The sequence below is a fragment of the Octopus bimaculoides genome, chromosome 2 (genome assembly GCF_046866305.1).
Source record: "Octopus bimaculoides isolate indiv1 chromosome 2, ASM4686630v1, whole genome shotgun sequence".
Classification (NCBI taxonomy): Eukaryota; Metazoa; Mollusca; class Cephalopoda; order Octopoda; family Octopodidae; genus Octopus; species Octopus bimaculoides.
The window spans coordinates 178,772,747-178,800,246 of NC_142929.1; the positions used below are offsets into that span (position 1 = coordinate 178,772,747).

The following is a 27,500-nucleotide window of genomic DNA, read 5'->3' on the forward strand; positions in this document are numbered from 1 at the left end:
TTGACCACAACTTTCTCTCACTCTTTCTTCCTGTTTCTGCTGTACCTGCATTTCAAAGGGCCAGCCTTGTAATACTCTGTGTCACGTTGAATCTCCCTGAGAACCACGTTAAGGGTACACGAGCAGGCGGTTAGGAAGAGCTGGAACCCTCGTTGTCGTAACCGGAGGAGTGCCACGATATATACATACATATATATATATATATATATATATATATATATATATATATATATATATATATATATATATATACACTCACGCGCGCACTCAAGCACACATTCATACGCGCAGATATAGGATTGATGCAACTGAATCGTGGAAGTACAATATTCATCGAGATAATATATTTCATCTTCGAGAGTACACAATTCCACAATACGTAGTTATTACGATGATATTATGTCTATGTAAATTCAAAATGTTTTCAGAATAAACTTGATATATCCCACTTAAAGAAAATGCGTGATAGTTATACGAAAATCTAACCACGCAAGGAAATGTGAATGTAAGTGATATTCTCCTTTTCAGTTTTGAAATTAAGACAATACACAGTGACACGTTCGTTTTCCGGTACCAGCAGCACCAGCTGGAAACCCTAGGGTCACTGCTCGTAACGTGGACAAAAGAAAAATCAATGAATGCAGGTACCTCGCCGGTCGCTATCTGTTTGTGTGGTCTCCGTCGAGATGTCAAGTGTTCTAGGCACCCTACTACCACTGATTTCCTCTGCAAAATAGGTATAACGGCGACCCGTCTGAGAAATGGGCCCCGCGAATCGGAGTGGCTGTTGCATTGAGTATCGATGACCTTTCTCCGCAACAACACCATCGTGGTCATTTCAGCGGGGCGGGGCTCAACACATCATTTGTTTTGAGGTATATGCCCCCACCTCTCCACCTTCAGCTGCTTAACTGCCCCACACTTTTTTTCCTTTTCTTCTTTATCTATCATCTGCTGTTTCCTTGTTATTAAATATTCTAATAAAATTTCTTTATCAGAGAACGGTATATACCTGAATAATATGCAGCACTCTAATCTTAATGAATTGGTATATGAATACATTAGAAGACGACGAACGGACGAAGTGCTTAATTTGTAAGTAATCTAGATATAATAATTGAATTATACACACCAAGCCTGAACTGAACAAATGTTATCTATTGTGGAGTAATTCTGTAACTGCTTTTAGTTTAATACTTGCTGATGAGGTAGTCACTGAACCATCAGTTTGCCATGAGGAAGCCTAACACTAAAGTTCTATATTGCGTGAAATATCTGAGGCGCATCTTGGTCAATTGTTTAATTCATATAAACATTATATATGTATTGATATTACAGGTGCACTATTTTGAGATTAATATTTTTTTTGTTTTGAAATCACTTGTTTCGGCGTTCAATCTCACCAGACAAAACCTTCAATATGTAGCTTCATCTGTAGTTCCAAATAGAGCAAATGTTTGTGAATGAATTTCAGGAGAGAGAAACTGTGCAGAAGCACTACATATATATACATATATATATATATATATAGAGAGAGAGAGAGAGAGAGAGAGGGGGTGATAGACAGACATAGAGAGAAGGGGAGGGAGAGATAGATACATATGCCTATTGTATTATATTCGCTATGTGTGTGCGTGCGTGCGTGTCTGTCACTGTGCATGTTAAAGTGTGTGTGTGTGTGCGTGTGTATTTGTGTGTGTGTGTGTGTGTGTGTGTGTGTAATAACGTACTGATACAGGTTGGTGTAATGCGATGTGAATGTTAAGCAATGATAAGCGCTCTACCGGTTCTATTGTACTTGAGTAGACAAAATATAGCTAAAAAGTTGATACTTCTATAGAAAGATCGGTAAATCTATCGTGAATTTAACCTTAACTTATAGGAGGCATTTATAATAACCCCATTTCCTATATTGAGATGTAGAAAGTGAAGCCTCAAGCAGATGCTGATGAAGATTTACATGGTAAAGGCAGACAGTAGCCTTCTTCCTACTTTCATGAAATCACTTCTCATCGTACAGCCACCAGCATACTTTGTGGTGAGTACGAACTCTACATATAACTTCGCTCTTATTTATCCTATGTATTTCCTTTCATTTTTATATACTGTTTTGTCTATTTAAAAATTATTTTTATGTGATTATATAAATATTTTGTTCTCAATTTATAACAGAAATCGATGCAAAAATAAGTTGACTTTCGTAACGTGAAACAAACCTGTTTAACACCTGTTACTCTAATTTACTATTATTGGATTTGTACTTTGTCATGCATTTTTGTACTTTGTACTTTCTACTTTTGTACTTTGTGACGCATTTTTAGGAGTAGATTATGAATGTGTGAACACGTATAGCATATTTTAATTATAATTATTGAGTCATCTCAGGAAAATTATGGAAACCAACTCCCATCAACTTGAGATTTGAACTTAGAATGTGAAGGTAAGTAACAGCTTCTAGACATTTTCCGAAACATTTGTGTTATATGAATTTCTTTATATTATCGTTTCTGTGCACGCTATGGTTAATAGCACACTAGTTGAGAAACATTGTGTTACATAGCAATCAACTATTCTTGGTTTTATTTACCTACAAATACTTCACAAAAGTTTTACGTGATTTTTATAATTGGATGTAGCATTTGTACATTTTCATAGCTATCAGGATCATAAGTGAAGTGAAAATATATCTATAAGGTCGATCAAATAGGTTTCGATGCAATATAAATGTAGTTGATTCAGTTGTCTCTGCCGAAAGTTGTATTAAAGTAAGGAATACCATTTAGCGTACAATACAGCGCCTTCAGCTGTGACCGCAGGAAGCAACAAGAGCAGCTACAACATCAACAACAACAACAACAACTACTACTAATAATAATAATAATAATAATGATAATAATAATAATAATAATAATAATGATAATAATAATAATAATAATAATAATGATAATAATGTATGAAATTCGAAGAATACCGATGTACTCTCTTCTGATAGGGAATAGTGAAATTCTAATTCGTTAAGTAACTGATTATTGAATTAATTTATATATTGCTAGTGCTTTGATAAAATACAAAACTCCAGTCATGATATATAGTATATACGAGTTAAACACACTTTTTGAAGTAAAATTTTAATTATAAGTGGCAGGAACACTTTTATTCCTTTGATTAACATTAATCAATTTACCGAGTATCACATACTGGTAAGATATATATACAATTGCCATGACTAAGAGACATGTATGCCACAAACAATTCTAGTTGAATGCAGATATGGAGACATAAAGTCAGAAACAACTATATTGTACGGTTTTATTTCTGCTGTAAATGTAAAAGAAATATACTGTGGGAATATAATATCTGATGGGAAACACACTTGCTTATTTATAATTTGAAAGAGTGTTGATTGTTATTTCAGGCTGTTTGCAGACCCCTATGTCATAAAAGCTTAGTAAGTATACTGTGGATCACCTGAAAGAAGAGGATTAAAGAAATAACAAGTATTCTGTCACCTAAATGGTTATAATTAGATGTAATACCGAGAAGTTCTATAAGTTACAAGATGTTACACATGGCAGTCATATTGAAACCATACGATATATTGGAAATGATTTATGTTGTGCGGGAAGGGTAGACTCCTCTCGTGTTGTCTTCTAAGATAAACCATCCGTTCTATCCGAAAGTGAGAGACAAGTGGGCCCAGTAACCAAGTAAGATTTCTTGGGTATTCTCCCACGAGACACTGTCCATTTATTTTTTATCTGGCATCGATTATGATAACTTTGCTTTCACCGAGGTTTACAAGATCTTCAGAGAACCCGTGCTAACTCTAGCAGTTCAAATCGCTGATATTTTTATCCCTACAAAATCTGCACCATTGTCAATAGCAAGATATGTATGTATGTATGTATGTATGTATGCCTGCATGTATGTATGTATGTATGTATGTATGTATGTATGTATGTATGTAAGCATGCATGCGTGTGTGTGAGTATGCATGTACATATGCATGTGTGTACAAGTGTGTATGTATGTATGCATGTCGTCGTTCAATTATATTTCAGGATTTCTTGCCAATAGAGACAGAGCCGCTTTCTAACCTAGATCAAAGGCTCATTCATTGGAATTTCAACATGAACAAACACAACTGAGCTTGACACTTATATACATATATGTGGTTTGGATATTGGCTGTTCCTTCTAGCGTGTCAGGAATCCTGTGACGGATACCTCTTATGTGTTTAAATGTACACTGTACTTATAACATATATATGCATATAGATGCGCATGGATATACATAAATGCATATAACTACATGTATTCATAAAAATCCCACATATATACATATACGTATCTGTGCAAACAGACGTATATAGAGCACAAACATTTCGGAACACTAAGAAGAGAATACATAGTTACTTAACTCTACAGATGTAGAGTTCATAATGTGCAGATGAAATGTGCAAAAACCTTGGTTATGCAACTAGTAAATAGTCACACAGAGGTGTTACTCTTTGTGTAACTATTTACTGGTTACATATTAAGTCGACTCTTTCATCAAGAAATAATTGGCAAAGGAATCTTGTATAGTAGCGCAGGAGACTTAGAGATTGAATTGAGAGAAAAGAGAGAAAAAGAGCCAAGAGTAGGGAAAGGGTGGATATAAGAGGCGTTGAAAGAGTGAACAGAGGTAGAAGTAATGTAAAGCATGGAGTGGGAGGAGGACTTCAATGACACAGGGGTGGTGTGAATAGAGCTAGAATAGCTAAAACGGAGAGAAGATAGAAGAAAGTAAAATCAAGGTTACTGTGGTGAAAGGATACGTCAATGTTGATCAGAAAGCTTAATAGGCAGACTTTTAATCAATTAGGGATGGTAGTTGGAAATGCAAAGAGACAGGAAGGGAAAAGTAATTAACTAAAGGAATTCAGGTGTGGTAGCAGAAGAAGAAGGTATGCTGAAATAGGGAGAAAGCTGCAAGGAGAGAATAGAAAGAAAATGTTGCAAACCTAGCTAAGTAATAAGTAACGGTTTAGCCATAAATAAGAGAAACCATAACGACTTTACGTAATGGGCAAAGATGGAATAAAATTTGTGCTTACACGAGAAGGTTACACCAAAGAACCGATCGAGTAACTCGGTGTTATCATGACGAAGGTCAGGAATGTTTCTCTGCAACACAACTTACAAACACGATGGTTAGTATTACAGGCGGAAGCCTCAAAAGCTCGGGACCAGAGTAAGGTATAGGAAATATTGTGGGACTTAAGGGTTGTGTATGTAACTAAGGAGGAAGAGAATCTAGAGGTGTTCTTTGATAATGAATTCATGTGATCCCGGTAGTGGCGCTTGAAATCAACAGTTCCGGCAATTTAGACTCTAGCCTGATGGATCTGGTGGTTATTTTCGACCTATATATGTGTGACAATGTGGCGTAAAACGAGCATCTAACACACACAGTTGGAAGGTCCAGCAAACTCAGGTTTTTCCACTAGAGGTGGGCTTAGGATCAATACCTATTCTGATCCGATTCATATGATCCATTATCCTCCAAGTAGGACTGGTGTTACCGTTACCAGTATGGGGCCGGAGAGGGCATCACCACTGCTACATGTGGTAAAGTAGCTGATAATAGGGGATATAGTAGCAGGGTTGCTATTATACAAAAGGATAAGATTCCTGCGGCTCATAGTATTAGTATCTGGCGGGTGAGGATGACATCCAGGTGGATAGTTTGTTGTTCCCACAAAAAGGAGCCGTAGTTTTCGCTCTTGGAAGAGGCAATTACAGATCCCAAGTTTGGTGTTGTAGAGAATAGGATTTTAATCGAAGCTTCCTAGAAGATGGGGTGGTATTTAAGGTGAGCTTATGATATTGAAAAAATAATTAGGGTAAAGATTAAAACTGATAACAAATGAAAGCTCTAGCCTGCTGTAAAAATATACTTTGCACTCTTACTCAGATGAAGCCACTAAAATGAAAACATATTACCAAAAGTACTTCGTGACATCGCAATGTGCGTATTGTTACCTACTTAGTTTGACAGCATCACTAGCAATATATTAATATTTGTGTTGCCAATTGATAGTGTTAAGTTGCAAGCCACGATTTTCCAGAGATGGCATTATGAGACCAAAGTCTGGTCGTGTTTACTGTAGCAATTTAAGGGAAAGAGTTTTAAAATACGTATTGGGTTTATCGCTATCATTTAAATGTACGAATCGTATTTGTATTTGCTGTCAGCTACTATCCTGGGGTCATAGTATTTGATAAGAGCCACAAGGGTTAACCCCACCCACTACTCACTGCACGCACACGCACTCAAACACACACACATAAATATGCAGCCGACACTTCTGAGACCCTACTTTTTTCTGTTTATAGATTTTTCTTGTAATTATGCTTATAGTCTAAGTGATAAAAGTGTGTATGACAACGTAAGCTGATACAACTCGCAAAAATGCTTAAGCTAATTTATACTCCTTTCTCAAACAGAAAACGTTTTCTATGCTATTTCTGAACCATGTTGACAAAATCGATAAGCTCACACGCAATGATTATATATGATATTGAAGTGTATAACCCTTTAGATATTCAAGGTGTTGGGAACGTGGTACAATGATGAGTTGAACTAAGCCAATTAGATTACTTTGATCTTCTGTAAGAAGAGCATTAAAGCTAGAAATCTTAGCATCTGATTGCTGTAAGTTGTGGTTATTTTCATAAGATACACTTTAAATAGAATACAAGCTTTATCTTTCTATTTAGTCTGAGAAAATGTCGAAGAACATGTTCCCCGGCGAATATTTTTCAACTGAAAGAACTTAATGTTTTATGTTAATTTGCAATGATGTTAGTTAAGTTCCATAAATCCTTTTATCAATTTCCTTTGTGTTTTAATATATTGATTTCAAATATGGGCTCAAGGCCAGCAAGTTCAGGTAAAAGGTTATGTCGATGTAATCGTCTCTAGTTTTCAACTAGCACTTATTTCGTCGACTTTGAATGGATGAAAATCAAAGTCGACCACAGTGGAACTTGAACTGTGGCCTATAGGACGGACAAAATCCCGTGAAGCGTTCTGCCCACCGTGCTACCGATTCAGCCAACTCGCTGTCTATTTATGTTTTGATACATATACTTATATATGATACACTGATCTAAATTTCAACATTATTTACAACGTATATAATGTAACACCTGTATCGGTGTAAACCTAAATGTGAGATACATTGCCGCAGTATTATCTCAGCCCTGCCTACTTCTGCAAGAGTAAATTAAAGTGAAATATTTATAATTGTCAAATATTTAAACCATCCTAATCTCGTATTATGTTAATTTAGAGACAAGGTTTAATAATGATGAGATAAGTTGCATAAGTCATTTTCTTGGGGTAATTTCAATGATATTCATTTTAATTATCAATTCAAATCAAAAATCATAAACGCTTTCCAATATTGAGATAATTTACTGGGTTAATTGTTTAATGCTTGGAATATTCTACTATGTTACCAACTTCTTTTGTTTAATCTCGAAAGTAATTTTACGGAAAAATAATATTTTGCAAATGTTACAACACGACATCTATAATATTGTCTATAATTTAACGGACAGGTGAGATAAATAGTACATATTTCTTTTTAAACGCGAATCATTAATTTTACGAGGTGGTGTCTAAAACTTCCAGGAGTAGTTATGTTTAATAAAAAATAACTTATTGATCTAAGTTTTAACATCATCTACTTCAAAATAGCCACCTTGCGCAGCAATACACCGGTCCCAGCGTCCCTGCCACTTTTGGAAGCCGACCTGGAAGTTATTTTCTGTAAGCGAATCGAACACCTTCTGTGATTCGCTCTAGATCACCTCGAAAACGGTGCTAAAACGGTAATCTTTGACTTCCATTTTCATCTTGGGGAGGAGATGTAAGTTCGCTAAATCTGGCGAACAGGGTGAGTGCGGAAACGATACGATGTTGTTTTTGGCGAGAAACCTACGAGTGGGAAGAGCTCGCTGACAATGGACGTTGTCAACGTGAAGAATCCAATTCTTCGCACCGCACAGAACCGGTCGCTTTCGACAAATGTCCTCTCTCAAAAGTCTCAATACTTCGCACTAGAACTCTCGGTTGAAGATCTGGCCCCGAGGAACAAATTCTCGATGCACAATACCGCAAATAACGAAAAAAAAACGAGGAGTATAATCTTAATAGATCTACAGCTTTGTCGTGTGCCCGTACCACTCGAAACATTGCGTCTGACCCATTGCTTCCTCACCATAAGGTTGCTGAGTATGGTCAGTGTCTCTGTAGCAAACTTACCAAGTTTAACATAAAATTTTCTGCAGGCGCTTTGTTCTAACTTCTTGTCCATGACAAAAAATCGTATACTACAGCATACACATGATCACAAAAACACAAATTTCACGACTTGCGTAGTAAACACAGCAATGTCACTCGGCACATTACCTCATGGAGGCCAATGCTATCTGTCATTGCGAACGCAACCATGTGCTGTCATCTGTTGGCGCGCTACAGAACCTGTCTGGGACATTTATGATACATCTCGTATTTTGAAACAGATAATGCAACGAATATATTTTTCTAAGGATCATGTCTACTATAGACACCGGGCATGAAATTTGGGGAGGTTTTATTTCTGGAACAGTAATGATTCTGCATGTACGCAGCCTTTATGATTATTACAATATTCATTTTCAAATTTTGACCATGGACCGAGAATTTCGAGATAGGGGGAAGTCGATCACATCAATCCCATCGCTTAACTACTACTTTTTTTATCGACACTAAAACGATAAAAGGCACAGAGTACCTTGGCGGCATTTGAACTCACCACAAAAAGACGGGCAAAACATCACTAAGCATTTTAGCATTTTTTCCAGCTCGTCGGCTTATATTTTGTAATAATCCTTTCCAATGTAGGCACAAGGCCCGATATTTTAGAAGAGGGGGTAGTCGATTACATCGACCCCAGTACTTGACTGGTACTTATTTTATCGAACACTGAAGGATGAGAGGTAAAGTCAACCTTGGCGGAATTTGAACTCAGAACGTGAAGACGGACGAAATGCCGCGAAGCATTTTGCTCGACGTGTTAATGATTCTCGCAGTTTCCACCTTAATAATAATAATAATAATAATAATAATAATAATAATAATAATAATAATAATAATAATAATAATGATGATGATGTTGATGTTGATACACACAATAAACATGTAATTTAGGATCACACATGTAGGAAGTGGGAATGGTTAGTTGATTAAATCGACGCCAGTTCTTGATAGGTATATATTTTATCAACCCTGTGAAGATGATAGTAAAACTTAAGCTTTGTTGGATTTGGCCACAAGGGGTATAGTTTATGAACGAATGTAGCAGCCAATGTCTTTCCGATCAATTAACGATTTGCTAGCCTACCATACCTGTCATAATATGTATGATGTTCCTCTTTTTTGTAGTTTTACATTTCATTAGATAGATAACATGTGTTATCGATTGACTAATACTTAGTATTTACAAACACTTAATACAATTAATGAAAGTAACACCAGTGTCAATTAGGTGTGAACTTAGTATCGAGTGAGACTGAAATTTATCACTACAGAACATTTACTACAGCGCATTTTACACCTTACATAACAAATATACACAAGCTTTCTCGTAATTACCTGGCATGCATACACACACACACACACACACACACACACACACGCATACATATATATTTATATACGTTCTTTTTCTTTTACTTGTTTCAGTCATTTGAATGTGGCCATGGTGGAGCACCGCATTTAGTCGAACAAATCGAGGCCTGGGCGTATTTTTTGTAAACCTAATACTCAATCCATCGGTCTCTTTTGCCGAACTGTGAAGTTATGGGGACGTAAATACACCAACATCTGTTGTCAGGCGATAGAGGCGATCAAAGGCAAATACCCACACACACACACATATATACACACACACACACACATATATATATATATATATATATATATATATATATATATATATATATATATATATATATATATGACGAGCTTCTTTCAGTTTCGGTCTACAAAGCCCACATACAATGCTTTGGTCGACCCGAGGCTATACTAGAAGACACTTGCTCGAGTTGCCACGCAGTTGGAGTGAACCCGGAACCATGTGGTTGGGTAGCAAGCTTCTTACCACACGCCTGCGCATGCATATATATATATATATATATATATATATATATATATATATATATATATATATATATATATATATATATATATATATATATATATATATATATATATATGACTGTATTTATATATGACTGTATTTATACTTATGGCAGTATTCACATTGATATGAAGGAAGGGGCACAACTCCATGGATTCAAATATTTGAAGAGACTCACAAAATAAATTAGCTACTGTTGTTAAGAAATTTACATTCTTATAGTTAATCACACACATACTTAAATATATATATATATATATATATATATATATATATATATATATATATATATATATATATATATATATCATCAGTAATAGTACACACACTCACAAATTTCCACGAAGATACATAATCAGATGCATATACAAATTTGCAAATATTCAACGACAAAACAACAGAAATTGTTTAGTATAAATGGAAGCATAGAATTATAATGATTTAATACAAAATTTCTCAAGAGCAACCACAAGAAAAATAGACCACTAGAATAAATCAATAAAATCTTATGTCCTCGCAATTAGCATATCTATTGCTTCATTATACATGAGAAATAATATATACATGTATACATGAGAAATAATATTGGAGTTACATACCAGAAATTAAATTAAAGATGCACACGAACGTAACATAATCACATTTATTTATAAATACATGTAAAAGTAAAATTACTTAAGAAATCCAAGAAACTCAAAAATCTTCACTTTCATGGTTTTAAGTAAAGGGGAGATAATCTCTTTATCCAAACTAAGATACTAACCTTTCAAAACGATCTACTGTATATACTGCTCCCACGGGTTATATCGCCATAGCAAAACTGTTAAAATAGCAGCGGATTTGAGTTCATAACCTAATAGGAAGCTATCCACTAAAACAAGTTTTATATATTGATACATACATTTATGAGTACCAACTGAGCATTGTGGTCGATGTAATCGACTTACCTACTCCCCCGAACTTACGGCCCTTGTGTCAAAATTTGAAGTCAATTTGTGTGTGTGTGTGTGTGTGTGTGTGTGTGTGTGTGTGTGTGTGTGTGTGTGTGTGTGTGTAGAAGCAAAATGGAGAATATCTTAGTCGAATGATCGACACGTCCGCAAATGTTTAGACAATAGTAATTATCTACAGATTTATAATAAACGCCAAGTCCATTTCATTTGAGTATTCCACCAATGTAAGCAGCACTGACAATGAAGAATTTGGCTGATTTGCTGTGACGTCATACTGAGATTAATTCCACTCTAATGCTTTAGTTCTCCTATAAAAATCACTGAACAACAAATGTACCATTTTCATCTTCAAACCTTTATACATTCAAACATTTTTTTTCAAACTTCTTTTGCAAGGACTTTTCCTGTCATCCGGATAATCCCCTTCAATTCAAGTTCTCAATCTGAATCTCTACTTTTGCAGGATTGTGTTTTGTAGGTTCCTTAACTCTTCCTGCCATTTCATTCTTTTTATTGTTTTCCTTCTTTTATTTCTGCATAACTTTCATATCGGATGGACCATCTAGAATAACTGATGCCGTATGAGAGAATTTTGTATTAAAACTTATTTTCAACTCTGAAGTACCTCAGTTGTATTTGTTTGCATATTACTGTCTTCAGCTTCCGCTACATTTTATGATTTTATTCTCGAACCTTCGATTTTTCATACCGACGCAAATGGTTTCTATGGACTTCGTGGCACATCTGTCAACATTCGCAGATTCTTCGTTTGAGAGAAAAATCTATTTTGCACACATATAAATATCACCAGAAATTATTGCTCTTCTTAGTGGCTGTTGTACAGTCATTATGAAAATTCTTTTCTAATTCCCTTTAATTTCATCCCCTTCGTTTCATCTACTTCTCTAACATCCGTTATAGCAAAAAAGTTATGCACCCTAATTTTTTGCAGATTTTCTTCATATCATGCTTTTTTAAAAAATAATTATGTTCTATTTCTATGCATTCAACATTGCTCCCTCTACTTACTCTCGCAAACTTCTCTTCATTTTTTCAAAATACAATTCTCTACTTCAATAATTACCAAGTTTACGGAAATTCGTACCTGGACTAGTCTTGCAGGTCCCTCTTTTCCTGATAGTTGTAATATTCGCACGACAGTAACAACTTTTATCTATTTTTCTCAGTTCATTTTCTGACGACACATCAAAAGTTACAGAATTGGTATTGACCAATTATCGATCGTTTTGATGATATTACATCCATATAGTTCATTTTAGTTTCAGATCATCTTCCTGCGCCTCCTCTTATATCATGTTTTTCTCTTCTATTTCCTTCACAAGGAAATAATATAATTTTCGAATGTTATGAATAACCATTTGCGAATTTACAAAGCATTTGCAATAACAATTTATTGTAGCAAAACACGGTGTAAATCAAAATTATTTCCGTCGTAAACTAAGTCCAGTTTTAGTTTTAAGCACTGCTCACATTCAGCAGCGGAACTAATTTTCCGGAGGAAATCATTTTGATTTCAGTTCAGTTAAACAACTCACCCAGTGCATGTTTTGCAAACTCAGGACTTCGTGCTATAAAACTAGTCACAAACGGCAGCAGAACAGCACAGAAAAGACAACAAATGAACTCTGAACATAAATGCTATGTAAATTAAACAACTTCCTATTCACGAAAAGCAATATTGCAGGAGCAACAGGAGTAAATAGGTGCTGATATAAGTGCAATGGGAATTCAATAGAAAACAAACATTAGTAGTAATAACTGGAAGTGCTATCATGTACATGTTTTAAAGGATTATTCTTAATAATCCTTTCTGCTGCAGGCACAAGGCCTCAAATTTTCGATGGAGGGGTCTTGTCGATTACACTGGTGTTTCACTGGTTCTTAAATCGACCTTGAAAGAATGAAAGGCAAAGTCGACATCGGCGGAATATGAACTCTGAACATGCAGACAGAGGAAATGTCGCTAAATATTCTGCCAGCGTGCTAATTATTCTACCAGTCACCGCCTTAATAATAATAATAATAATAATTTCTGCTATAAGCAGAAGGCCTGAAATTTTGTGAGGAGGTATAATCGATTACACCGACCCCAGTACTAAAATGGTACTTAATTTATCAGTTGAAAGGATGAAAGGCGAAGTCAACCTCGGCGGAATTTGAACTCGAACGTAAAGACAAACGAAATACCGCTAAGCATTTTGCACGATCTGCTAACGATTCTGCCACCTCACCGAATATTAATAAGTGCCCTGATGCAGCACCAGCCACTGTCTCTCATGGCTTCTGATCTTAACTGATTGGAAGTGCTATCATGTACATGTTTTGTTTTGGTATAAAAGATGGGCTACAGTAAATATTCTACTCAGAACCACACATTCGCTTGTCTGTTGTTTGACCTGAATCGGTTGAGTATGCCCCTTCCTGGCTGACGATATGTGCATTGCTGACTAGGAGCAAAAGTAGTGGGGGAATCATCGTAGAGAGCATCCTGAATGGATGAAATGCAAAGTCGGCCTCGGCGGAATTTGAACTCAGAACGTAGCAACAGGTGAAATACCACTAAGCATTACGCCCAGCGTGCTAATAATAATATCTCCAATAACGTCATTCTAAAGGTATAGTCTATTGGTATTACTTTATTCCTTTAAGGTGTCGAGAGTTACGATTTGTGAGCAGCTTTCTAGTTCTTCTAACCAGGTAACACCGTTAGTACTACGATATTTGGATTGAAAAAATATGTTGTGCGAGGTAAAGAAAGAATACTATCAGCAACTTGTGGCCCAAAAATTAACTGAAAGAGTAGGTACATTAAAGAAGAAAAGGAAGAACAACATAGCGAGCAGATGGGAAGAGGTAAATTACATGGACAATTAATGCCACAAACCGAGAATATTAGAAAGAACGCTCACTGTCGCTAGCAAAGAGACTAAACATAGATGCTCAAGAAACAAGTCTTCAGGACGAATTTGTTAAAGGCAAGGGTCAACAAAACTCAGTATGAAAAAGAATATAAATGCAGGAATGACTGTGTAATTAAAAGATTATACTGGGATGTTATGTGAGTGTGTTACTTCGAAATAACAGGAAAGCAATATGAACACGAAAGAGAGGTTGTGACAGAGAATGAGAACTACAGGATCTTATAGAACTTATTCACAAACACTGGTCATAGAATTGAAGCAACGAGGCCTGTTCCAACGAAGTCGCATATTGGCCTTGTCTTCGGAACGCCGAGTAGATGGCACACGGACAACCGATGAAGAGAAATATACTTTATGTTGCATGTTTCGTTTTTCTGTTTGTTTGTTTTTTTTTTCGTTGTTCGAAAACAGTTCGTTTTCTGTTTTCGTCCTTATGTTTTCGATTCTCATTGTGTTTAAGGTTTTTTTTGTGATTTCCTGTACCCATATATGCATGTATGTATACATATAGATGTAGGCATGTACATATATGTATGGATATATGCATATATTTATATATTATTTATATTATTATATGATCAAAAGCCACGCATCCGTTTCCAAGTATATATATATATATATATATATATATATATATATATATATATATATATATATATATATATATGTATGTATGTATAGTAATGTCTATATGCCAACAGAATGTGGCAGTCCTATTAAGGACGGTGTTACTGTTGTTATAGTCCCAGGAAAACATCTTTTCCAGCTGGCTATCGACACAGTTTATGTTCGTATACCATTTGCAAGGGAGGTCATCGCTCCCATCTCTAGCCTTGCTTGATACTCACAAACCCCACCCCATATATATATATATAGTAAAATAAGCATTCAGATAGAATCAGGTACTTGAAAAGATATGCACCAGGTAGAGTTGGATAAACCTGTCGTTCCGGCGTATGTTTGGTATGTATCAAATAGGGTATTCTGGTTGTGTATACAGAGAAAATAAACCCTATGAGTGTGTAGCGCCTAGGAGCTTGTCCAAATCACGCGTTACTTTGAAGAGTACGTTGTTGGTATACTCTAGGGTGTTCGAGAAGTCTCAAATCCTCTTGGTGCATTATAATCAAATGAATAATAACATACGATGGATAACTGTCATCTTATTACAGCTGTTTCTTACGTATCTTTTTGATAGAAGAATGAGAACATTACTCCATTACAAAAAAGTGTAATCATCAGATGAAACGTAATTTTAGAAACAAAAAATATCCTAAGAATTCAGCAGGGATGTAGCTGAAGTCTGTGGATGCCAACTATGAAATGGGAGAATGACCAACAAAGTTGGTGGTGGAGCTTAAGCATATAGCTCCTTGAAAGTGTGTAATATGATATCTAAGGTCAGCTGAGAGAGAAGTCTGCTAGACTGGTTCTTAAGTAGGCTGCAGTAGGGTGTAGGGGATATTTTATCATTTTAGACTTAGAGCAGTGGGTAGCAAGGAGTGGACCTAATATAAATTAAGAACGAAGAAAGAAAGAATAAAGAAAACAAAAGTAGGGCTGAAGAAAAATAAAAGCATACAAGCCAATTAGGTATAGAGTCGGGGTTTAGGATTCGCTAGTTAAGGCTAAAGAACAAAAGGAGGACGACAGAGATACACAGAATATAGGGGTATTCTGTGGATATTGGCTGAAAGTTGGGTGAGGGTACGAAGGCAATCGAATAATAAGATGTAACTTTTATTTATGGAATTGTAATGTTAAGTGTGAAGAAGAAAGGGATCTTTTTTAAAACGGGGGCCACATTTTTCATTAACGAAACACTTTGAAACTTGGAACACTGGTAGAATGTGTCATATAAAACATCTTTTTCTCTTAGTCTTCTTAAAAAAAAAAGAAATCCATAAATTATTCCATGTTAAAGTTGTCGTATTTCTGTAATTTCAACCAATCACTGACGTCCATTCAGCCGATATACATTAAGTGCCGACTACATAAACAAACGATTCTGAAACAATTAACCCTAACCCTAACCCTAACTCTAACCCTAACCCTAACCGTAGGGTTAGGGTTAGGGTTAGGGTTAGGGCTAGGGTTAAAGCAAATTTAAAATGAAAAAAGCAAATAAAACGAAGAATCGTTTGTTTATGTAGTCGGCACTTAATGTATATCAGCTGAATGGACGTCAGTGATTGGTTGAAATTATCGAAATAAGACAATTTTTTACATGAAATACATTCGAATACAACAATATTTTTCTGTTCTACAACACAAAATAGATAAGTATACGAAGTTTGAAAGTCTTTCGGTACAAAAAACACTACGTAAAACATTAATGAAAAATGTGGCCCCCGTTTTAAAAAGGATCCGAAGAAAGATGTAGGGTGTTGTTTTAGATACGAAAATGTCTATTGGATGAGAGGTGACTACTTGTAATATCAGGATATGTTAGCCTGGAGAGGGAAAAGCTGGTATTGATAGTAGAGTACTATTTATCATGAAGAACTTTAAAGAAGGATGGAGCTATATTATAAGCTAAACCTAATTACAGGAAATACCAGATCGGATACCAAAGAAAGCCAGCAGTAGGGAGCAGTCTAATGATTCACAATATGCAATGTTGCTGGCGGCATTGATATGATTTAATTAGATAATATAGCAACTCCAGACAATAGCCACGGGTAAGAGAACTGGATAATGTTCTATCTATTGTTTAACAAGCGCAGCACAAATAACTGTATCTTGGTATAAGGCTTACTTACCTAGTAGAATTGGAAAAGAACTGGCTAGGGTGTCCAGACTGCTACTTCTTGGTAAGATATCTATGCTACTTCATAATACTGGATACACCACAGATAGAATGGTTAGTTCTTTCAATACAGCATACCATGTAAGAGCGGTTAGAAAGTAAAGGTAAAAGGAACTGAGACTAGAAGAACTCGAAAACAAATTGGCAGACCGATCGAATATTGGGACAACAATAGAGGGGGTAAATTAGATTGGTCCTAGTTTAGGAGCTATTATAGTGGTTGTTTACTATACTTAAAATATTTAAAGGTGCGGGTAGGCTTTTAATTTTCCAGGCGAAACTAGTCTAGTCTAGTGATCTAGTTTCGCTTATATGATGGTTATCCCCCCTGTTGACATATGAAAATGTGCTTTCTTGCAGCTCTAAGGGTTTTAACTTTTATTTCGAGCAATATAAATGCTATTCAGCACCCTCACCATTAGTGACACTTGAATTTTCCCTTTTTGGTTTTATATGGCGTATAGCTGCCTTCGTTATTTTATAATTTTTACACTAGCATTTCGCTAACTCAGCCATAAATTTATATGATAAATGTATATACTGACAGTCGGGATTTTGCCAAACCATTCGGCGATGGAGTAGTCACTACTAACATGCAATTTTACAGGTGAAATTAATTTAGTCCAGAAATCTAGTTTGCTTTTGGAACGGTTATCTCCCCTGTCGGTTTATGAATGTGTGTGTGTGTATACAATACATATATCTATATATATACAGACATTGCTTTATTAAAGACACGCAAACATATATACAGGGGCATTTATTACTGAGAGACGAAACGTATGTTTAAACTTTATCCAATTTCTATTTTTCCATGAGTTTAGTTTAATTTTCTTTTTCTTATGAAGGCATAAAATAATTGAGTACATCAAAGCATGCAAATGAAGAATTTTCCAACAAAACAAATCTTGACGTTGTTCAAATGCACCAAAGAATTGATCGAAATCAAAATAGCTCAGAATTATTGAAATCACTTCCCTTTTGCTTGCATCGGAAAGTACAAATTTTTGAATTTGTGTGGTTAATGTTAAGAGACGCTTCTAATTAAAATACCAAATTTAAGCTCAGAGAAATATTGAGATTTACATAAGCGGAAGCAATAAATATGTTTTTTGCACAACCGAAAACAGTCATATTCATTACATCCTAAAAAAGTTGGTTTGAATTCAGTGCTCGGCTTGCCCTCATTACGTATATGAACACTCTCAACATAAACCTAATATTCACATATATATTTTTGAATATATAAGTTCCCTTCATCTTTTTACTCCTACTTATGAATTGATACACACAGGTAATATAACCATATATTCACATGTACGTTCTTGCATTATTCCCAGTAACTAAGACGTTTTGACGTTTAGAAACCCTTAAATTTGTTCCATTTCGCACATACTACTTCTTTTATTCCCGTGAAGCTTGCTTTCCAACTAATATTTATTTTGACATTCCAATTATATTCTTGTTTCCTTCGGACGTACACAGAAAAGGGAGATGCATGTATTCATAAATAGAAAATTAAGTCTTTGTAAATAGTATGTCATTTCTCGCAATGCTTCAAGCAATTTCTCAAATATTCATATTTCGAAAACTTACAAAACCTAAATTAGTATTAGTAGTTGAATGGCTAATTAAAATTAATTGAGCATGATACATCAACTGACATAATTAATATTTTGCATCATTCTCTTAATATTCGACAAAGAAAAATTTCTCTGCATATTCAAAATATACGTGTTATATGTAAATATATAAATAAATATATATATATATATATATATATATATATATATATATATATATATATATATATATATATAAATACAAAAAAGTTAGGGGTTGTGAATCCAACCCACTAAGGAATAATATCTATCCAATATACTGCTGGAAGAATACCAAATTATTATTACACTAGTGTTTTTTTATTGCATGGAAATTACATTATCAAGTGCAATAGATAGATGCGGGTAAAAAGATATTTTACCATTAATTTATATATGGCAATAAGAAAATGGGGGGGGGGGGTATTTATCAACTTGCAGACATTGTATTGTGTCAATTTACTTGTTTATTTGTTTACTAGGACAATAATAACAATACACAACAGCATCTGAATATTATTTCATATCAGTAATTAAAAAAAAGACATATCGGGACAGAAAATGGGATAATGACTTACAGCTGTTTCCGTCGAGTGGTGACATGCCTCATTCTATCTTTATCACTCCAGTAGACGGAAGTAATTAATAGATGAAATAGATGGAATAGAGGTACATGGATGAATCTCTAGTCCTCTTCAGAGATTTTATAGAGTTCATAATGTTAAGTTAAAAATGTAAAAATATAAAAATATAAAACCGTAAAACCCACATATATATGCATACTTTAACATATACATAGATATACATAAATAAACATAAATACATAAATACAAATATGTACATTAAAATGTTCATACACAAATGTCCATAGGTGCACACAAATGAATCAGTTATTATTGTTATTATACATGAGGAGGACACATATATATATACACCCACATATACATACACATATGAGAAAGGAGAACATAAAAATAAAAACATGGAAAACGAATTTTTTTTCTTTTCGAACAACGAAAGAAACAAATAGAGAAACGAAATAGGCAACATGAAGAACATTCTCTTCATCAGTTGTCTCCTGTTTTATCTACTCCGCGTCTCGAAGGTAGGAACAAGACGCGGCTTCGTTAAAACAGTCCTTCCCGCAAAGCAAATTAAATAAAATTTGGGATTTTTGCGGAGAGTTAAAGTGGTAACAAAAACAGGACAGTAAGAACAAAACATTAAAAGCAAATGGTGAGGGCAGTTGAGCCATAACGAGGTGAAGTGGTGAACGCTGGAGAAACGAGCTTTGAGAAGAAACAGGCAACAGCATGTCTTGTTTTTAAGAAATATTTAGCAATGCTGCAACTATGCGCAGATTGCTAAGGATTTAGTTTTATACCGTTTTTAGAATATGCCTCTGCCATATCTGTGATGTAAAACTGCTGTTACCCACTCTAGTTTGAGAAGAACTACTCTGCTTTTTTATTTGGAGATAAAAGTTTGTACGACAGTTGTTGATATAGCTATGAATCCATGATATCCCACTTGTATTAAAACTATGGCTACTATCGGTCTACAGATTTGAGATCTTTCAGTATGCATACTGCATACTTCATCTTACATTCCCAAGACACTATCAACTCCAGAATCAAGGTACCTCTTATCATGTAATATAACTCCACAATTTAAGGGTGCTGTTTTCATGCTGTAATACCTATTGGAAACAAGAGCAGTTCCTTCAAATTCACCTGTATTGCCCACGCACGACCACCATTCGGATGTCTGGCTTCTGTATTTCCTTTACTTACTGTCCTGTGCTGTCCTTTCTCACCATAATTGTGATATGATGGTGCGCGACGTACTGTTGCGTTTCTGTATTTATTAATCCCTAAGTATAGTCAAGACTTGGTTATGTCATCCAGAGCATGGCAACTTCAGGACAGCAACCTAACAAAGGAGCTGTTAATATTTATAGAAGGTAATGTATTGTTAACTGTGGTGTGATGCTCCAACTTGAAGGAATTTGTCACAGTTGAGTAATCCAACTCCTTTTTTTATGTATTAAGTGTCTTGTCCAAAACTACATTCAGTTCCAATCACAAGATACACATTTCGGCACTTCTGCAGAATTACACAGTAGTCTTCTTCAATTAGTTTTCTAGTCCCGTATCAACATATTCAAAATATAGTAAATTCTTGAAGTTGGTAATAAACTAACAATTGTTCTTATTCACAAATTTTCAAAGGCATAAATATTTATGCATATCTTTCTTTATATGTATATAACGTTAAGGATAAAAGATAGACAGACAGATACATACATACATACATACATACATACATTGAGAGAAAGAATGATAGATAGGCTGGTTGTGTATTTGATCAAGGAATAATAAACTGATTAGTTACGCCAGAAAAAGAACTGTGGACCAATTGACTACCTTTAAAAGTATTTTGTACACTGATTAGGTATGAATAATCAATGCGAATTATCAAATACCAAATAATTTTTAGTGCAAGCTGGTTTATCTGATACGGAAACAAAACAAGCTCTGATGAATAATGAAGTAAGTGCAAATCGTGTACTTTTCTAGTGCACTAAATCTGTGGAGTGCATACGAGGAGTGGGCAATGAATTAGTGATGGAGAAAGTGACAAAGGTGTGTTTATGTGTGCGAATGTCAATATGAGTGAGAGAGTGCAGAAGTAACAAATGAAATACCACGCAATCATTAATTAAAACAGCAGAATGAAGTAATTCAATTTATGACGCTCCTTTTTGTAAGTGACCGTGCTGCTAATGATGAGTAATACACAAGCAATCTGGAAGTCGGTGGTTCGCATACTTTTACTTCAATGCCTTCCTCTCCGCCATTGATGCCAATAATTCTGAATGAATAGTAAGCAGAATAGTAAGCAGCTAGTGCAAGACGTTAGATACATTATGCATTGTAAAATTAGTAAGTGATTCGCCCGCATGCTGTTTTGAGTTAAATTCTCTTGTCAGGAGAAATACCCTGATATACCTATGTTGTGTATAGTGGCATTCCATAAAATTTCGGTTCTAGCGGATCGTGTTTTACAATTAAAAGAGTCCTAGACGAAAAATTACCATAGTTTCTGTCAATTCCATTGCTTAAAACTGAAGTGTGGCGTGGAGATAATGAAAAAAGCATTTAACATACAGAACATGAGCGCCATTTGACAGTCCGATGATTATAAATTGCATCATCTGCTTCACTGGTACCGTTTTTACCTATCAAACTATCGTTTTACGCCTCCCCTTCAATAATTTTACTGCTGCTGCTGCTACTGCTACTACTACTACTAATACTACTCCTACTACTACCTCTACTACTATTACTACTACTGCTGCTGTGTCCACACAAAATCCATGAATAAGACAAAAGAAATCCGAAATATTTACAATAGCAAGTAAGCCTTTATAATATCCCTGAAATTCTCTGGAGGCATTATCAATTTCACCCAAGTAGGAGAGTAAGGCAATGGGATGTTATCTCTTTAATCTGTACTCAGAACCATGAATACACTAGCTGCAATTAACTTGCTGAAACTGCAAAGCTATGATTTAACCTCCACTCAGCTCTGATTGATCCTATATTTCTTCAAGGCATTCCACACATGACCACACATCCTTTTTTACAAGATAATTGGAATCTAGAAACACTTTATCGAATATATCAAATACATTGTTCTGTATTTTCAGGGAAATTTGAGTGCATTTCTAGATTGTCCAGTGTATAGATGTTTCCTTTGCTGGGATTGTAACAGGAATGTTGTTTCACAGAAAACAAATGAAGATATTTATTTTTTATAAGTGTGCAATGGTCAATAGTATTATAAATGAAAAGCTTTGCAACTGACAGGAAATTAAAACTGGATCATGAACTAGCTGGAAATTAAAACTGGATCATGAAGATATATATATTTTCATTTCCGAGGTCTCTGCTTAAAGTATTACTTTGAATGTGGGATTTCTTACGATGTGACAAAGCAGCAACGTCTGAAGTTGCATAACAAATTAAATAATGCAGCAGTTCCCAAAACTTAAGGGCAAATCTCAATGGAATTTGAAATTAAAACGATCGTATTAGAACTCCACTTACGATAAAATTACTGCACATCGCTGTCGTTCTTGCCACTACCATTGAAAAAATGGTATCGTTTTACTTGCACAAACCGTAACATTTGCAGGAAAATGAAAAATTGTTTTAAATTTTATACTGTTCAGAGGCTTTTGGAAGATTTTAATTAAGCAGTTTTGTAATTAAATGATTTAAAATCACCTCGGTCAGTACACACTATTCCACTTGCTATTTAATTAATCAGTACTGAAAAGAAAAAAAAAATCACAACTCAGATATTTCTTCAATTGTATAATAGGTTTACGTAAGGGTTCCAGTGTCATTGCGTAAGCATTTTTTTTCTAATTTATAATACATAGCAAAATGAAATAATTGGTGGGAGGAGGGCGGGGAAAGAGAGAGAGAGAGAGAGAGAAGTGTTTGTGAGATCTATAGAAGAGAATTAGAGAAATTGTGAGTGAGGAATGAACGCAACGATAGAGAGGGAGGGGGTATTATAGAGTAAAAATTACAAATAGCGATACTGATTAACCGCTTGATAACATTCATTGGTAGGAAATTAGTTACATTTTTTTCCCGTCTGTTGCTCGGTATTTATAAATGTTAAATTGTTTTATTGATTCATGAAAGATAGGAGAGTGCAAAAATTTGGTTGAAACTGGGTGAATTGTACTAAATTGTTTAGTAGCACTTATTACTGTTTGTGGCACGGAACATGTGAGAAAAAAAAGGAGAGAGGTTAGACGGGGAAATAGAATTAAAAAAATATAGAAGAGCAAAACAAATAAGATAAGAAAAAGAAGCTAGATGAGAACGTGTAATTCGTATTACATGAACGGAAATTTAGATTGTCGGTTATTATAGATATTTTTCACTTCGATATTGAGCATTAAGTATTAAGAGTGTCGATTGTTAGAAACAAAATTTTGACGTTCCTACACAGGATTAGATACATAATTAGTAATATGAGTAAAAATAAAAATCGTATGAAGTAGGAATCAAAATTAGTTTGCAGGTGCGATTTGTAACCTCATTTTATAGCACCTGCGAAAATTACGAATGTAATAATTGCTTTCTATTATAAACTCTGTTGAATGTGCAAAGTATCTAATCGTAATCCATTTAGTATGCGGCTTGAGACTTAGAGAAAAGTATTTATTCACTGCATAGATTTATTTAGATCTTACACTGGTACTACAAAGTTGTAGTTGTTTTTGAATTGTTCTTAGAAAATATCTGGTTTTTATTCCACCCGACTTCAATGTCATGAAATACAGAATCGGACAATCTGTATTCAAGTGCTGAGGAAAAATGCGATATAGTAGTCGTTCTCTATATATAATTTGCATTATATTATGATGGTATATGAGATACTAGGATGTTATAGATTTTCTCCCAATGCATTTTCAGTGTAGATAATAGGAATTTTTTTAAACTGGAAAACAAAGTGCGTTACACACAAGATTTGTCGTAAACTCAACTCCTATTGGCAGCTATTGTCACTTAGTGGAGATAAAAATCATATACGAGTTTATGGCAGGAAAGGAAGATATTTCTGTATATAATTGCTTTCTTTCTCATGTTGAGTTAAAAATTTACCGAGAAGGATTTTGTCAGTGTAAATGAATTTAGTACTCCTCAGATACTCCTCATAGATACTCCTCATAGATTCGAGTCAACTGAACCCACCGTGCCCATTCTCGTGATTTGTTGTCATGTGCCATTCTGAAAAATGATGTTAATAATGTTTACTATTATTCTCAATATTATCTTAGTGTGATAGATTGGCAGAATCATCAGCGTGGCGAAGAAAATGACACAGGTATTTAGTTACGCTTAATTTGTTTTGATTTTGAATGCCGCTGAAGGCATTCGATGACAGAAACAGTAAAATGTCGGTAAAATAAATTTGCGTAACTTTATCGCTTTTACTGTGTCTTTGCCCAAGTTGACGTGACCTGATCTCTTTCCGTTATTGAGTAAACATGTGCCATTCGGGTACCTAAGACAATTTAATTGATGACGCCATCCCTCCAACATATGCAGACTTATGTGAAAGCTAAAATGGATTAACTGTAAAAAATGTGGCAGTATTGAAAATGCGGTAGATTGCATGTGTTCTGGTATAAAATTACATTAATTTAATTTCTGCGCTTATATCCCTTAGTATTAGACATGTTAAGTTGCTCTTCAAATCGATTGCACTACATCATTTACACGTCCTCTAAATTTGTTCGTTTCAGGCTAATGTTAGATTTCATAAGTAGATCAATAGCGAATAGATGCAGAAAGCTGAAGAAAACCCGTAGAAGTATTTAATTGTACTCTTTTGCATTCAGAGTTCAAAACATTCATTTCTCTCTTCGAGCGGTAAAATACCTGTGTTGACGGTCTGTTCTTTATTCCTATACCCCTTGCTCTCACCAGGCTCTCACCAGGCTTTCACTGCTCTCTACGAGTTAGTGAGGGCGCTATGTGTACAATATATAGAGATCTGCTTGGAAATAAAGGTGATGACGTTCTTCGAGAAAGACTAAGCGTCAAGGATGAAGAAGCTGGTCTGTTTCGAAGGATTTTCGGGCCGAGTACCACAATGGATAGCTTCTAGAAAGATCAAGCTGTCTACTGAAGGGAACTGGTAGTTTGAGATAAATTTCACAAGGACAGAAGTGCTGCCTGGCGCGACTGTCCGACATGCGCACAGAGCAATGAAGCCATACTGCACGTACTATTGGTTGCTCGGGCATTGCTGACTTGTGGAGATAAGTCGAACAGCGGGTGTTGTGAGTAAGATGAATCCTATTGTCACCTGCGTGTATCGAGAGAAACACCCCACCACTCAGCTTTAATTAGGTGAGGCAAACGGTGTTCCTAAGTTTAGTGGCTATGACGAACAAGGTTGTGTGGAGGATGCGGCTGCCTTCCACTTCGATCAAATCAACAACGACTCTTTTCAGTTTCACTTGAAATTGAATGTGAGGGTATAGAGGAAGGTGTTGTGTCTCAGTGAATTTTTAGAATGGTGTGTAACTGTGGCAGTCATGGTTAGGATGAATAGTTCAACTCTAAGCGAAATTCCTGTAGATGAAAGAACAGCAGCTGAGTAAGGGCTCGCACCGTTAGTGGTCAAGGTTTCCTAGGATGTGAGTTTATTGATTGGTCTTAAATGGAGTTTCTCATGTATCAGGATTACTGCATCATTCAAGCATTCACATATTTTGTAGACCATGTATACTTTGATCTCATTTCTCCATCCTTTCTCTTTCTTCCTACACACCTTTCGTGAAAACTCCCACACAAATTGTTAACTGTCCTCGTGATGCACCCACTCGTCTAATGAACCTCAGCCAAATAAAAATTATCATCTCTGTCATCATTCCTCTTAGTATTATTATGGCGGCAAGCTGACAGTATTCTTCGAACGCGAAACAAAATGCTTAGCGGTATTTCGTTTTTCTTTACATTCTGAGTTCAAATTCTGCCAAGGTCCACTTTGGCATTCTTCCATTCTGGATGAATAAACCCCAATTGAATACAAGGGTCGATATAATCGATTAGCTCCTCTACTAAAATTTCAGGATTTGTTCTTATTTTAGAAAGGATAATTATTAAGGCGGTGAGCTGCAAAATAGTTAGCATGTGGGACAGCATTTCTTCCTGCTTTACGTTTCGTGTTAGAATGCCACCATGGTCGCCTTTGCCTTTCATCATTTCGGAGTCGATAAGATAAACGGCAGTCGATCATTAGGGTTGATGTAATCAAATAGCCCGCATCCGAAAAAATTCTGGTGATGTGCTTATGGTAGAAATTACTTATTATTACACCTAGGGCAGAGAAACTCATTGTATGCATTCCCAGTTTACACACGCAAATTCACAGGTAAAATATGTATTTAAAACAAAACACACTAAATAAAACATAAATAAAGAATGGCGCCCGGCAAATCAGGAAGATCCTCATTATTTGCAATTCCTAATCAGTCCAGTTGAAAGATGGGTGACTGTTGGAAGAATGACCAGTATAAACGGACCAATTCTGAGAATACACTTGTAGAAAAAAAAAAAAGGTAATGTAAAAGGAGAAAGGGCTCTATACCCCTTTCTTATTTTTTCTGACCAGGCTCCCGTGGTTTTATGGGTTTTTCCACTTGTAACCTTTCCTTTTTCGAAGCGCCTCCTCCTTTGGGAGTTCTACTTATTTATTTATCTATTTATTTATCTATTTATTTATTATATCTTTCTCCGTTTTCTTCCTCTGTTTAGACGAACTTTCCTACCTTTTCGGACAAAACATTTTGTAACCTTCGTCCTGTCTTTGTCCTTATATGTTTTTAATTGATATTAGCACTTGTGGCCAATAAAACGAATTAATTATTATTATTTTATGTTTGACTTTTGTTTTGCATTTGTACAAGTTGGATCCAAGTATCACCCAGGGACCTCAAGAGACAACAAGTTAGAAGTTCATGTAGGTGTTATGCCTAGGGTACCATATATTTATTATTATTATTATTATTGTTATTATTATTATTATTATTATTATTATTATTACAATTATTGTTGTTGTTGTTGTTGTTATTATTATTATTATTGGTAGTTGTAGTAGTAGTAGTAGTAGTAGTAGTAGTAGTAGTAGTAGTAGTAGTAGTAGCAGCTGCAGCAGCAGTAGTAAGTAGTAGTAGTAGTAGTAGTAGCAGCAGCAGCAGCAGCAGCAGTAGTAGTAGTAGTAGTAGTAGTAGTAGTAGTAGTAGTAGTAGTGGCAGCAGCAGCAGCAGAAGCAGTAAGTAGTAGTAGTAGTAGTAGTAGTAGTAGTAGTAGTAGTAGTAGTAGTAGTAGTAGTATTCAGTGAATGATCAATGCATGCCTTGAA

General features: G+C 35.2%; 1 long non-coding RNA gene across 1 annotated transcript in view; it reads left to right on the forward strand.

Moving 5' to 3' along the window:
- LOC149137297 (uncharacterized) overlaps positions 1 to 27,500 on the forward strand; it is a 192,177-nt gene that overhangs the window by 21,398 nt on the left and 143,279 nt on the right. Inside the window, exons 3-5 of the long non-coding RNA XR_016240829.1 lie at positions 999 to 1,095; positions 1,918 to 2,038; positions 2,322 to 2,440. This is a non-coding gene — a long non-coding RNA (uncharacterized LOC149137297). The remainder of the gene's footprint in view (positions 1 to 998; positions 1,096 to 1,917; positions 2,039 to 2,321; positions 2,441 to 27,500) is intronic.